A 16,299-nucleotide genomic window follows, 5' to 3' on the forward strand; every position below is an offset into this window, starting at 1 on the left:
GAGAGCGAATCTTGTCCAGAGCCGGACAAGTCAGCTTTGCTTGTAGCCCAAGTAAAGTTGCCATGAGAGTTTGAAATCTGACCGTTGAGACACGTGTCAGTTCCTTAGTGACCCAGGGTCATTTCGGACAAATCAGGTCGGGTTGCCAAGTGGCTATAAATAGCCCACCCCTACAACCATAAACGGTTGGCTCCTCAGATTTCAGTGCACGGCTTTTGTCGTTTGAGAGCAACCCACCTCGAAGCCTTTGAGAGAGAAAATTCCTAGCGAGGAGAAAAAGCCCTAACCACCCAGAGCCAGAGAACATTGGGCATCACTTAAGTCTTCTTGTCTGTGTGATCTGAAGACTTATTACACTTGAGGACTGTGAATCCTCCAGACGGTTAGGCGTCGCGTTCAGAGCATCCAAGAGACATTGTGGATTGCCAGTGAACGAAGTATGTGAAGGTTTGGGAGTCTACCTTGAAGACTTACCAGAGTGATTGGGCGAGGACTATGTGACCTTAGCTCAAGGAGAATACGGTGAGGACTTGGTGGCCTGAGCTGCGTGTTCAGGACTGGGTGTCCGGGACTGTGTGTCCTAAGGTTTAAATACCTAGCCGCTCCAACCAGACGTACAGTTGTCACAGCAACTGGAACTGGTCCAACACATCATTATCTTCAACGAGTCACCGGTTTCATCTTCACTTCCTTTTTCTTACTGTTACTCATTGTGAAGCCATTGCATGCTTGCTCTATCTTTTGTCTTCACAACGTGAATGTATGATCTGTTTGGCTTCATAACTTCTTCCTACCTGATCCTTATTACACTGCAGCTGTTTGTCTTTGTGCTTTCACTCTATTGAATACTTGACCATGGCTTGCCTAGTGTAATCTAACTTCCGATGCATAGTAATAGGCAAAATCTTCACTGTTTGTCTTCATAACTCCCACGCTTTGAAGACTTTCATAAATATCGCCTATTCACCCCCCCTCTAGTCGATATAACGCACTTTCAGCTTCCCAAGAAATGTTGAGTCTATAAACTAATAAATGCAACTATATATGATACTACTTATATGACACTTTGCACTATGAAGATAGTAACATAGACTAGTGTCATATGTATGACACTAGTCTAAGTTACTCCCCACTATGACCAGCCTTAGTCAAAAACAAGTTCTCCTGGGAGCTTGTGCATGTATGTCGCGATGTACTGGCCCTGACAGATTACTTTTTCCTCCCAAACGGATTTGACGCGGAGGCGCATGCACCAGCTGCAACTTCCATGAATCAGCAAAAAGTACGGCGACCACACAATATATATTTTTTGTATGACTTTTCCAAGGTAGATCCGATCGCCTCCTCATATAGCAATTTTGGCTAGGTAGAATATCTGGAGTTGTAGATCAACTTGGCCATCACGTGGCAGAGTACTTAATGGAAGCGTCTTCCAGTTGCTTTGCAGGCTTCTCGTCCAGACACGGGAGCCGATCCCTTGCATGCATGCGCGTGTGCCTAGTTTGGTTGGTCCGAAGAAACCGAGGACTGCGGCGATTTGACCACAGGGCAGGATTGCTTCATGTCAGCCTTGGTGGCTACGCGCGTCGCATAAACTGAGAAGGAAAACTCCAGCGGAAAGTTAGATTGCGGTCTCGGCGATTTTTTTGGACAGCAGTAGCGGAGTGGACCGCAACCCTAGCTTTCTCTCGATCACAATTTGTACCTCGAGTTACCTTGCGCAATTGTTTCGCGCCTGCTCTTCTTCATCCATCAATTCGCGAGCTTCTCGATCCTGTGAAAGATCTCTCCAAGAACTCAACACCACCGTGCGCAAGCCCCACGGTGGGCGCCAACTGTCGTAGAATGTCACGACAGATGTCCTAGTGTGAGGACTTAGTCGTGAGGCCAACGCATCTTTGTAGTAGCTTGAGATGGGTTGATCGGGACGAGAGACGCGACACACAAGACAAGGGTTTAGACAGCTTCGGTCCCTGGGAAACATTATCCGGTAATAGCCCTACATGCTGTTTGTGGCTACATCTCATTATGCTCATGAGGGAGTTGCCTATAAGCCGGCTCTTTGTGTCTAGCCCTAGAGATTATTGCTTCTTGCTTGTCCCTCTTTGGGGAGCCCTACCCCTCCTTATATATGTCGAAGGGGCGGTTTACATGACTAACCCTAGTTGGATTAGGATTACTCTATTACAAGTGGAGTCCTATTCTTGCTTCCTTTGTAGGAGAATATTCCTTGTTCTTTCCTCCTAAATCGTCCACCATAACATGAGCCGGTCTTCTGGGCCTTGGGCCTTGTCATCCATCTGACCCGCCCGCCGGGTTACTATGAGCCACCAAGATCGGGCGGGTTACTCGTGAATCACCAAGCTCCGGGCGGGTCATACATCTAGCGGTTTACACCGCGGGGTATATCCCCGACAGTTATGATCAACACTACTTGTTGGAATAGCTTCTACCCACTTAGTAACGTAATCAACAACAACTAAAATATGTGTATATCCATTAGAGGAAGGAAAGGGTCCCATATAGTCAAAGCCCCAAACATCAAATGGTTCAATAACGAGTGAATAGTTCATAGGCATTTCTTGACGTCTACTAATATTACCAATTCTTTGACATTCATCACAAGATAAGACGAACTTACGGGCATCCTTGAAGAGAGTAGGCCAATAAAAACCAGATTGGAATACCTTATGTGCAGTTCTATCTCCAGCATGGTGTCCTCCATAAGCTTCGGAGTGACACTTGCGTAGGATCTGTTCCTGTTCATGCTCCGGTACACAACGTCTAATAACACCATCTACTCCTTCTTTATAAAGATTTGGGTCATCCCAAAAGTAATGCCTCAAATCATAGAAGAACTTTTTCTTTTACTGGTATGTGAAACTAGGTGGTATAAACTTAGCAACAATGTAATTAGCATAATCAGCATACCATGGAGTAGTATGAGAAGCATTTATGACATTTAATTGCTTATCCGGAAAGCTAACATCAATAGGAAGTGGGTCATCAAGCACATTTTCTAACCTAGACAAGTTGTCTGCAACGGGGTTCTCGGCTCCCTTTCTATCAATAATATGTAAGTCAAACTCTTGTAGCAAGAGAACCCATCTAATAAGTCTAGGTTTATCATCTTTCTTTTCCATGAGATATTTAATAGCAGCGTGATTAGTGTGAATAGTTACTTTAGAATCAACAATATAAGGTCTGAACTTATCACAAGCAAATACAACTGCTAAGAATTCTTTTTTAGTAGTAGCATAATTTCTTTGAGCATTGTCTAGGGTTTTACTAGCATATTGAATAACATTTAATTTCTTATCAACTCTTTGTCCTAGAACATCACCTACAACATAATCACTGGCATCACACATAATTTCAAAGGGTAAATTCCAATCAGGTGGCTGAACAATAGGTGCAGAAATCAATGCTTTCTTAAGTATTTCAAATGCTTCTACACAATCATCATCAAAAACAAATGATATATCTTTTTGTAATAAATTGGTCAGAGGCTGAGAGATTTTTGAGAAGTCCTTAATAAACCTCCTATAAAATCCGGCATGACCAAGGAAACTTCTTATACCTTTGATGTCCTTGGGATATGGCATCTTCTCAGTAGCATCAACCTTGGCTTTATCAACCTCAATACCTCTTCCAGAAACATTGTGCCCCAAGACAATACCTTCATTAACCATAAAGTGGCACTTTTCCCAATTCAAGACAAGATTAGTTTCTTCACATCTCTGCAAAACTCGATCAAGGTTGCTCAAGCAATCATCAAAAGAAGATCCATAGACGGAGAAATCATCCATGAAAACCTCACAAATTTTTTCACAAAAGTCAGAGAATATAGCCATCATGCATCTTTGAAAGGTAGCAGGTGCATTACATAAACCAAAAGGCATACGTCTATAAGCAAAAGTACCAAAAGGGCATGTAAAAGTAGTCTTTGATTGATCTTTGGCTGACACGGGTATTTGAGAGAAACCAGAATAACCATCTAGAAAGCAAAAATGTGTATGTTTGGATAATCTTTCTAGCATTTGATCGATAAAAGGTAAGGGGTAATGATCCTTTTTAGTTGCCTTATTTAATTTGCAGAAATCAATTACCATCCTATAACCTGTAATAATTCTTTGAGGAATCAATTCATCTTTATCATTAGGAACTACAGTAATACCTCCCTTCTTAGGGACACAATGGATAGGACTTACCCACTGACTATCAGCAATGGGATAGATTATACCTGCCTCAAGGAGCTTTAGTATTTCCTTTCTTACCACTTCTTTCATTTTAGGATTCAGCCGTCGTTGATGATCATAAACTGGTTTAGCATCTTCTTCCAAATTAATTTTATGTTGACATAGAGTGGGACTAATGCCCTTAAGATCATCAAGAGTATACCCAATAGCATCACGGTGCTTCTTCGTAGTTTTCAATAATCTATCTTCCTCATGCTCTGAAAGTTTAGCACTAATAATAACATGATATATCTTTTTCTCATCAAGATAAGCATATTTAAGAGTACCAGGTAACGGTTTAAGCTCAAACACGGGATCACCCTTGGGTGGAGGAGGATCCCCTAGGATTTCAACGGGTAAATTGTTTTTCAGAATAGGTTCCTGTTTAAAGAATACTTCATCTATTTCCCTTCTTTCATTCATAAACATATCATTTTCATGGTCTAGCAAATATTGTTCTAAAGGATCACTAGGAGGTACGGCAATAGAAGCAACACCAATAATTTCATCCTTACTAGGTAATTCTTCTTCACGGTGTTGTCTACTAAATTTAGAGAAATTAAATTCATGAGTCATATCATCTAAACCGACAGTAACAACATCCCTTTTGCAATCTATGGTAGCATTAACAGTGTTCAAGAAGGGTCTACCAAATATAATGGGACAAAAGCTATCTTGTGGGGAACCAAGAACAAGAAATCAGCAGGATATTTAGTTTTCCCACACAAGACTTCAACATCTCTAACAATTCCCATTGGTGAAATAGTATCTCTATTGGCAAGTTTAATTGTGACATCAATATCTTCTATTTTAGCAGGTGCAATCTCATGCATAATTTCTTTGTATAAGGAATGAGGTATTGCCCTAGCACTGGCACCCATATCACATAAGCCATGATAACAATGATCTCCTATTTTAACAGAAATAACAGGCATGCCTACCACATGTCTAGATTTATCTTTAGCACAGGGTTTAGCAATTCTAGCAGTTTCATCACAGAAATAAATAACATGCCCATCAATATTATCGGACAAGAGATCTTTAACAATAGAAATATTAGGTTCAACTTTAACTTGCTCAGGAGGTGTATATGTTTTAATATTGCTTTTACAAACTACAGTTGAAGCTTTAGCATGATCCTTTATCCTAACATGGAAAGGTGGTTTCTCAACATAAGAAGTAGGAACAATAGGGTCATTATAAGTGACAATCTTTTCTTCAACTTTAATAGGTGCAGCTACTTTTACTTCTATGGGAGGATGATATTTAAACCACTTCTCCTTGGGGAGATCAACATAAATAGCAAAAGATTCACAGAAAGAAGCTACTATCTCAGAGTCAAGTCCATATTTAGTGCTAAATTTACGAAAAATATCGGTATCCATAAAAGATTTAACACAACCAAAACTAGGTGTTATACCTGACTCCTTACCTTTGTCGAGGTCCCAATCTTCAGAGTTGCGTTCAATTCTTTCTAATAAATCCCATTTAAATTCAATAGTCTTCATCATAAAAGAGCCAGCACAAGAAGTATCAAGAATGGTGCGATTGTTATCAGAAAGCCGAGCATAGAAATTTTGAATAATCATTTTTCTCGAGAGCTCATGATTGGGGCATGAATATAACATTGATTTAAGCCTCCCCCAAGCTTGAGCGATGCTTTCTCCTTCGCGAGGCCAAAAATTATATATGTAATTGTGATCACGATGAACAAGATGCATAGGATAAAACTTCTCATGAAATTCCAATTTCAATCATTTGTAATTCCAAGACCCCATATCATCACATAGCCTATACCATGTCGATGCGTCTCCCTTCAAAGATAAAGGGAAGACCTTCTTCTTCTTAACAATATCTCCGGGTACACCTGCAAGCTTAAATAGTCCACAAACTTCATCCACATATACTAGATGCTCATCAGGATGTTTTGTTCCATCTCCTAAAAAGGGATTAGCTAGCAGTTTTTCTATCATACCCGAAGGAATTTCAAAGCAGTCATTTTCATTTTCAGTAGGTTCAGTAGGTTGGGGAGAAACTCTTTGCTCTACTGGTCGGGGTGAAGATACCCCGAACAAGCCCCTCAGAGGATTACTTTCCATAATAACAAGTGACAGTAAATTTCAGCACACTATATAAATTTTTTCTTACCAAATTCCACCTACCAAAGGCGTTTCACTCCCCGGCAACGACGCCAGAAAAGAGTCTTGATGACCCACAAGTATAGGGGATCTATCGTAGTCCTTTCGATAAGTAAGAGTGTCGAACCCAACGAGGAGCAAAAGGAAATGATAAGCGGTTTCCAGCAAGGTATTCTCTGCAAGTACTGAAATAAGTGGTAACAGATAGTTTTGTGATAGGATAATTTGTAACGAGCAACAAGTAACAAAAGTAAATAAAGTGTAGAAAGGTGGCCCAATCCTTTTTGTAGCAAAGGACAAGCCTGGACAAACTCTTATATAGAGAAAAGCGCTCCTGAGGACACATGGGAATATCGTCAAGCTAGTTTTCATCACGCTCATATGATTCGCGTTCGGTACTTTGATAATCTGGTATGTGAGTGGACCGGTGCTTGGGTACTGCCCTTACTTGGACAAGCATCCCACTTATGATTAACCTCTATTGCAAGCATCCGCAACTACAACAAAAGTATTAAGGTAAACCTAACCATAGCATGAAACTTATGGATCCAAATCAGCCCCTTATGAAGCAACGCATAAACTAGGGTTTAAGCTTCTGTCACTCTAGCAACCCATCATCTACTTATTACTCCCCAATGCCTTCCTCTAGGCCCAAACAATGGTGAAGTGTCATGTAGTCAACGTTCACATAACACCACTAGAGGAGAGACAACATACATCTCATCAAAATATCGAACGAATACCAAATTCACATGACTACTAATAGCAAGACTTCTCCCATGTCCTCAGGAATAAAAGTAACTACTCACAAAGCATAAACATGTTCATAATCAGAGGGGTATTAATATGCATATAGGATCTAAACATATGATCTTCCACCAATTAAACCAACTAGCATCAACTACAAGGAGTAATTAACACTACTTGCAACCTACTAGCACCAATCCCGGACTTGGAGACAAGAATTGGATACAAGAGATGAACTAGGGTTTTGAGAGGAGATGGTGCTGATGAAGATGTTGATGGAGATTGCCCTCTCCCAATGAGAGGAGCGTTGGTGATGATGATGGCGATGATTTTCCCCTCTGGGAGGGAAGTTTCCCCGGCAGAACAGCTCCGCCAGAGCCCTAGATTGGTTCCGCCAAGGTTCTGCCTCGTGGCGGCGGAGTTTCGTCCGAGAAGATGGCTTCTTATCTTTTTTCCCATCGAAAGAGTTCATATAGCAGAAGAAGGTCACCGGAGGGCCATCAGGGGGGCCACGAGGGTGGGGGGCGCGCCCAGGGGGTAGGGCGCGCCCCCACCCTCATGGGCAGGGTGTGGCCCCCTGGTGAAGTTCTTGCTCTCGGTATTTTTTATATATTTGGAAAATGTCTTCCGTGGAGTTTCAGGACTTTTGGAGCTGTGTAGAATAGGTCTCTAATATTTTCTCCTTTTCCATCCCAGAATCCCAGCTGCCGGCATTCTCCCTCTTTATGTAAACCTTGTAAAATAAGAGAGAATAGGCATAAGTATTGTGACATAATGTGTAATAACAGCCCATAATGCAAAAATATCGATATAAAAGCATGATGCAAAATGGACGTATCACCCACGAGGGTGGAGGGCGCGCCCCCTGCCTCATGCTCTCCTCGTTGATCCCCTAACATGCACTCCAAGTCTCCCAGATTGCTTTCTTTCCAAAAATAACTCTTCCAAAGGTTTCATTCCGCTTGGACTCCGTTTGATATTCCTTTTCTTCGAAACACTGAAACAAGGGAAAAACAGAAACTGGCACTGGGCTCGGCGTTAATAGGTTAGTCCCAAAAATAATATAAAAGTGCATAATAAAGCCCATAAACATCCAAAAGAGATAATATTATAGCATGTAACAATAAAAAATTATAGATACGTTGGAGACGTATCAGCATCCCCAAGCTTAATTCCTACTCGTCCTCGAGTAGGTAAATGATAAAAATAGAATTTTTGATGTGGAATGCTTCCTAGCATACTCAATGTAATTTTATTTATTGTGGCATGAATGTTCAGATCCGAAAGATTCAAGATAAAAAGTTTAATATTGACATAGAAATAATAATACTTCAAGCATACTAACTAAGCAATCATGTCTTCTCAAAATAACATGGCCAAAGAAAGTTCATCCCTACAAAATTCCTACGCACACACAAGATCATGGTGATGCATAGCAACGAGAGGGGGAGAGTGTGATCTACGTACCCTTGTAGATCGACAACGGAAGCGTTAATTTGGTTGATGTAGTCGTACGTCTCCACGGCCCGACCGATCAAGCATCGAAACTACGGCACCTCTGAGTTCTAGCACACGTTCAGCTCGATGACGATCCCCGGACTCTGATCCAGCAAAGTGTCGAGGAAGAGTTCCGTCAGCACGACGGTGTGGTGACAATCTTGATGTACTACCGTTGCAGGGCTTCGCCTAAGCACCGCTACAATATTATCGAGGACTATGGTGGAAGGGGGCACCGCACACGGCTAAGAATATGATCACGTGGATCAACTTGTGTCTCTAGGGGTGCCCCTTGCCTCCGTATATAAAGGCTCAAAGGGGGGGGCGGCCGGCCAAGAGGAGGCGCGCCAGGAGCAGTCCTACTCCCTCCGGGAGTAGGACTCTCCCCCTTTCCTAGTTGGAATAGGATTCGCGGAGGGGGAAAAAAGAGGAGAGAGAGGAGGAAGGGGGGCCGGCCCCCTCTCCTTGTCCTATTCGGACCAAGGGGGGCAGGGGCACGCGGCCCATCTCTGGCCACCTCTCCTCTCTTCCACTAAGGCCCACTAAGGCCCATATACCTCCCGGGGGGTTCCGGTAACCTCCCGGTACTCCGGTAAAATCCCGATTTCACCCGGAACACTTCCGATATCCAAACATAGGCTTCCAATATATCAATCTTTATGTCTCGACCATTTCGAGACTCCTCGTCATGTCCGTGATCACATCCGGGACTCCGAACAAACTTCGGTACATCATAAACTCATAATATAATTGTCATCGAAACCTTAAGCGTGCGGACCCTACGGGTTCGAGAACAATGTAGACATGACCGAGACACGTCTCCGGTCAATAACCAATAGCGGAACCTGGATGCTCATATTGGCTCCTACATATTCTACGAAGATCTTTATCGGTCAGACCGCATAACAACATACGTTGTTCCCTTTGTCATCGGTATGTTACTTGCCCGAGATTCGATCGTCGGTATCCATACCTAGTTCAATCTCGTTACCGGCAAGTCTCTTTACTCGTTTCGTAATACATCATCCGCAACTAACTCATTAGTTGCAATGCTTGCAAGGCTTATGTGATGTGCATTACCGAGAGGGCCCAGAGATACCTCTCCGACAATCGGAGTGACAAATCCTAATCTCGAAATACGCCAACCCAACATGTACCTTTGGAGACACCTGTAGAGCTCCTTTATAATCACCCAGTTACGTTGTGACGTTTGGTAGCACACAAAGTGTTCCTCAGGCAAACGGGAGTTGCATAATCTCATAGTCATAGGAACATGTATAAGTCATGAAGAAAGCAATAGCAACATACTAAACGATCGGGTGCTAAGGCTAATGGAATGGGTCATGTCAATCAGATCATTCAACTAATGATGTGATCCCGTTAATCAAATGACAACTCTTTGTCCATGGTTAGGAAACATAACCATCTTTGGTTAACGAGCTAGTCAAGTAGAGGCATACTAGTGACACTCTGTTTGTCTATGTATTCACACATGTATTATGTTTCCAGTTAATACAATTCTAGCATGAATAATAAACTTTTATCATGATATAAGGAAATAAATAATAACTTTATTATTGCCTCTAGGGCATATTTCCTTCAGTCTCCCACTTGCACTAGAGTCAATAATCTAGTTCACATCGCCATGTGATTTAACAGCAATAGTTCACATCACCATGTGATTAACACCCATAGTTCACATCGATATGTGATCAACACCCAAAGGGTTTACTTGAGTCAGTAATCCAATTCACATCGCTATGTGATTAACACCCAAAGAGTACTAAGGTGTGATTATGTTTTGCTTGTGAGATAATTTTAGTCAACGGGTCTGTCACATTTAGATCCGTAAGTATTTTGCGAATTTCTATGTCAACAATGCTCTGCACGGAGCTACTCTAGCTTATTGCTCCCACTTTCAATATGTATCTAGATCGAGACTTAGAGTCATCCAGATTTGTGTCAAAACTTGCATCGACGTAACTTTTTACGACGAACCTTTTTGTCACCTCCATAATTGAGAAATATTTCCTTATTCCACTAAGGATAATTTTGACCGCTGTCCAGTGATCTACTCTTAGATCACTATCGTACTCCCTTGCTTAACACAGTTTAGGGTATACAATAGATCTGGTACATAGCATGGCATACTTTATAGAACCTATGGCCAAGGCATAGGGAATGACTTTCATTCTCTTTCTATCTTCTGCCGTGATCGGGTTTTGAGTCTTACTCAATTTCACACCTTTTAACACAGGCAAGAAGTCTTTCTTTGACTATTCCATTTTAAACTACTTCAAAATCTTGTCAAGGTATGTACTCATTGAAAAAACTTATCAAGCGTCTTGATCTATCTCTATAGATCTTGATACTCAATATGTAAGCAGCTTCACCGAGGTCTTTCTTTGAAAAACTCCTTTCAAACACTCCTTTATGCTTTGCAGAATAATTCTACATTATTTCCGATCAACAATATATCATTCACATATACTTATCAGAAATGTTGTAGTGCTCCCACTCACTTTCTAGTAAATACAGGCTTTACCGCAAGTCTGTATAAAACTATATGCTTTGATCAACTTATCAAAGTGTATATTCCAACTCCGAGATGCTTGTACCAGTCCATAGATGGATCGCTGGAGCTTGCATATTTTGTTAGCACCTTTAGGATTGACAAAACCTTCTGGTTGCATCATATACAACTCTTCTTTAATAAATCCATTAAGGAATGTAGTTTTGTTTATCCATTTGCTAGATTTCATAAAATGCGGCAATTGCTAACATGATTCGGACAGACTTAAGCATCGCGACGGGTGAGAAGGTCTCATCGTAGTCAATACCTTGAACTTGCCGAAACCCTTTTGCGACAAGTCGAGCTTTGTAGACAGTAACACTACTATCAGTGTCCGTCTTCCTCTTGAAGATCCATTTATTATCAATGGCTTGCCGATCATCGGGCAAGTCCACCAAAGTCCACACTTTGTTCTCATACATGGATCCTATCTCAGATTTCATGGCCTCAAGCCATTTATCGGAATCTGGGCTCATCATCGCTTCCTCATAGTTCGTAGGTTCGTCATGGTCAAGTAACATGACCTCCAGAATAGGATTACCGTACCACTCTGGCACGGATCTCACTCTGTTTGATCTACGAGGTTCAGTAGTATCTTGTTCTGAAGTTTCCTGATCATTATCATTAGCTTCCTCACTAATTGGTGTAGGTGTTTACAGAAACAGTTTTCTGTGATGCACTACTTTCCAATAAGGGAGCAGGTACAGTTACCTCGTCAAGTTCTACTTTCCTCCCACTCACTTCTTTCGAGAGAAACTCCTTCTCCAGAAAGTTTCCGAACTTAGCAACAAAAGTCTTGCCTTCGGATCTGTGATAGAAGGTGTATCCAATAGTGTCCTTTGGATATCCTATGAAGACACATTTCTCCGATTTGGGTTCGAGCTTATCAGGTTGAAGCTTTTTCACATAAGCATCGCAGCCCCAAACTTTCAGAAACGACAACTTTGGTTTCTTGCCAAACCATAGTTCATAAGGCGTCGTCTCAACGGATTTTGATGGTGCCCTATTTAACGTGAATGCAGCTGTCTCCAATGCATGACCCCAAAACGATAGTGGTAAATCGGTAAGAAACATCATAGATTGTACTATATCCAATAAAGTACGGTTATGACGTTCGGACACACCATTATGTTGTGGTGTTCCAGGTGGCATGAATTTGTGAAACTATTCCACATTGTTTTAATTGAAGACCAAACTCGTAACTCAAATATTTGTCTCCGCGATCAGATCGTAGAAACCTTATTTTCTTGTCACGATGATTTTCCACTTCACTCTGAAATTCTTTGAACTTTTCAAATGTTTCAGACTTATGTTTCATCAAGTAGATATACCCATATCTGCTCAAATCATCTGTGAAGGTCAGAAAATAATGATACCTGCTGCAAGCCTTAATATTCATCGGACCACATACATCCGTATGTATGATTTCCAACAAATCTGTTGCTTGCTTCATTGTTCCGGAGAACGGCGTTTTAGTCATCTTGCCCATAAGGCATGGTTCGCAAGCATCAAGTGATTCATAATCAAGTGATTCCAAAAGCCCATCAGCATGGAGTTTCTTCATGCGCTTTACTCCAATATGACCTAAACGGCAGTGCCACAAATAAGTTGCGCTATCATTATTAACTTTGCATCTTTTGGTTTCAATATTATGAATATGTGTATCACTACGATCGAGATCCAATGAACTTGCTTCATTGGGTGTATGACCATCGAAGGTTTTATTCATGTAAACAGAACAACAATTATTCTCTGATTTAATGAATAACCGTATTGCAATAAACATGATCAAATCATATTCATGCTCAACGCAAAAACCAAATAACACTTATTTAGGTTCAACACTAATCCCGAAAGTATAGGGGAGTGTGTGATGATGATCATATCAATCTTGGAACTACTTCCAACACACATCGTCACTTCACCCTTAACTAGTCTTTGTTTATTCTGCAACTCCTGTTTCGAGTTACTACTCTTAGCAACTGAACCAGTATCAAATACTGAGGGGTTGCTATAAACACTAGTAAAGTACACATCAATAACATGTATATCAAATATACTTATGTTCACTTTGCCATCCTTCTTATCTGCCAATCACTTGGGGTAGTTCCGCTTCCAGTGACCAGTCCCTTTGCAGTAGAAACACTTAGTCTCAGGCTTAGGACCAGACTTGGGCTTCTTCACTTGAGCAGCAACTTGCTTGCTGTTCTTCTTGAAGTTTCCCTTCTTCCCTCTGCCCTTTTCTTGAAACTAGTGGTCTTGTCTACCATCAACACTTGATGTTTTTCTCGATTTCTACCTTCGTCAATTTCCGCGTTACGAAGAGCTTGGGAATCTCCGTTATCCCTTGCATATCATAGTTCTTCACGAAGTTCTACTAACTTGGTGATGGTGACTAGAGAATTCTGTCAATCACTATCTTATCTGGAAGATTAACTCCCACTTGATTCAAGCGATTGTAGTACTCAGACAATCTGAGCACATGCTCACTAGTTGAGCGATTCTCCTCCATCTCTTAGCTATAGAACTTGTTCGAGACTTCATATCTCTCAACTCAGGTATTTGCTTGAAATATTAACTTCAACTCCTGGAACATCTCATATGCTCCATGACGTTCAAAACGTCTTTGAAGTCCCGATTCTAAGCCATTAAGCATGGTGCACTAAACTATCAAGTAGTCATCATATTGAGCTAGCCAAACGTTCATAACGTCTGCATCTGCTCCTGCAATAGGTCCGTCACCTAGCGGTGCATCAAGGACATAATTCTTCTGTGCAGCAATGAGGATAAACCTCAGATCACGGATCCAATCCGCATCATTGCTACTAACATCTTTCAACACAATTTTCTCTAGGAACATATTAAAATAAACACAGGGAAGCAACAACGCGAGCTATTGATCTACAACATAATTTGCAAAATACTACCAGGACTAAGTTCATGATAAATTTAAGTTCAATTAATCATATTACTTAAGAACTCCCACTTAGATAGACATCCCTCTAATCCTCTAAGTGATCACGTGATCCAAATCAACTAAACTATGTCCGATCATCACATGAGATGGAGTAGTTTCATTGGTGAACATCACTATGCTGATCATATCTACTATATGATTCACACTCGACCTTTCGGTCTCCGTGTTCCGAGGCCATATCTGTATATGGTTGGCTCGTCAAGTATAACCTGAGTATTCCGCGTGTGCAACTGTTTTGCACCCGTTGTATTTGAACGTAGAGCCTATCACACCCGATCATCACGTGGTGTCTCAGCACGAAGAACTTTCGCAACGGTGCATACTCAGGGAGAACACTTCTTGATAATTAGTGAGAGATCATCTTATAATGCTACCGTCAATCAAAGCAAGATAAGATGCATAAAAGATAAACATCACATGCAATCAATATAAGTGATATGATATGGCCATCATCATCTTGTGCTTGTGATCTCCATCTCCGAAGCACCGTTGTGATCACCATCGTCACCGGCGCGACACCTTGATCTCCATCGTAGCATCGTTGTCGTCTCGCCAAGCTTGTGCTTCCACGACTATCGCTACCGTTTAGTGATAAAGTAAAGCATTACAGCGCGATTGCATTGCATACAATAAAGCGACAACCATATGGCTCCTGCCAGTTGCCGATAACTCGGTTACAAAACATGATCATCTCATACAATAAAATTTAGCATCATGTCTTGACCATATCACATCACAACATTCCCTGCAAAAACAAGTTAGACGTCCTCTACTTTGTTGTTGCAAGTTTTACGTGGCTGCTACGGGCTTAAGCAAGAACCAATCTTACCTACGCATCAAAACCACAACGATAGTTTGTCAACTTGGTGCTGTTTTAACCTTCACAAGGACCGGGCGTATCCACACTCGATTCAACTAAAGTTGGAGAAACTATCACCCGCAAGCCACCTATGTGCAAAGCACGTCGGGAGAACCGGTCCCGCGTAAGCGTACGCGTAATGTCGGTCTGGGCCGCTTCGTCCAACAATACCGCCAAACCAAAGTATGACATGCTGGTAAGTAGTATGACTTATATCGCCCACAACTCACTTGTGTTCTACTCGTGCATATAACATCAACATATAAAACCTAGGCTCTGATGCCACTATTGGGTTACGTAGTAATTTCAAAAAAATTCCTACGCACACGCAAGATCATGGTTATACATAGTAATGAGAGGGGAGAGTGTGATCTACGTACCCTTGTAGATCGACAACGGAAGCGCTAATTTGGTTGATGTAGTCGTACGTCTCCACGGCCCGACCGATCAAGCACCGAAACTACGGCACCTCCGAGTTCTAGCACACGTTCAGCTCGATGACGATCCCCGGACTCCGATCCAGCAAAGTGTCGGGGAAGAGTTCCGTCAGCACGACGGCGTGGTGACGATCTTGATGTACTACCGTTGCAGGGCTTCGCCTAAGCACCGCTGCAATATTATCGAGGACTATGGTGGAAGGGGGCACCGCACATGGCTAAGAATATGATCACGTGGATCAACTTGTGTCTCTAGGGGTGCCCCTTGCCTCCATATATAAAGGCTCAAAGGGGGGGCCGGCCGGCCAAGAGGAGGCGCGCCAGGAGGAGTCCTACTCCCTCCGGGAGTAGGACTCCCCCCTTTCCTAGTTGGAATAGGATTCGCGGAGGGGGAAAAAAGAGGAGAGAGAGGAGGAAGGGGGGCCGGCCCCCTCTCCTTGTCCTATTCGGACCAAGGGGGGAGGGGCGCATGGCCCATCTCTGGCCACCTCTCCTCTCTTCCACTAAGGCCCACTAAGGCCCATATACCTCCCGGGGGGTTCCGGTAACCTCCCGGTACTCCGGTAAAATCCCGATTTCACCCGGAACACTTCCGATATCCAAACATAGGCTTCCAATATATCAATCTTTATGTCTCGACCATTTCGAGACTCCTCGTCATGTCCGTGATCACATCCGGGACTCCGAACAACTTCGGTACATCAAAACTCATAAACTCATAATATAACTGTCATCGTAAACCTTAAGCGTGCGGACCCTACGGGTTCGAGAACAATGTAGACATGACCGAGACATGTATCTCCGGTCAATAACCAATAGCGGAACCTGGATGCT

Source organism: Triticum urartu, chromosome 7 (assembly GCF_003073215.2).
Source record: "Triticum urartu cultivar G1812 chromosome 7, Tu2.1, whole genome shotgun sequence".
Lineage (NCBI taxonomy): Eukaryota > Viridiplantae > Streptophyta > Magnoliopsida > Poales > Poaceae > Triticum > Triticum urartu.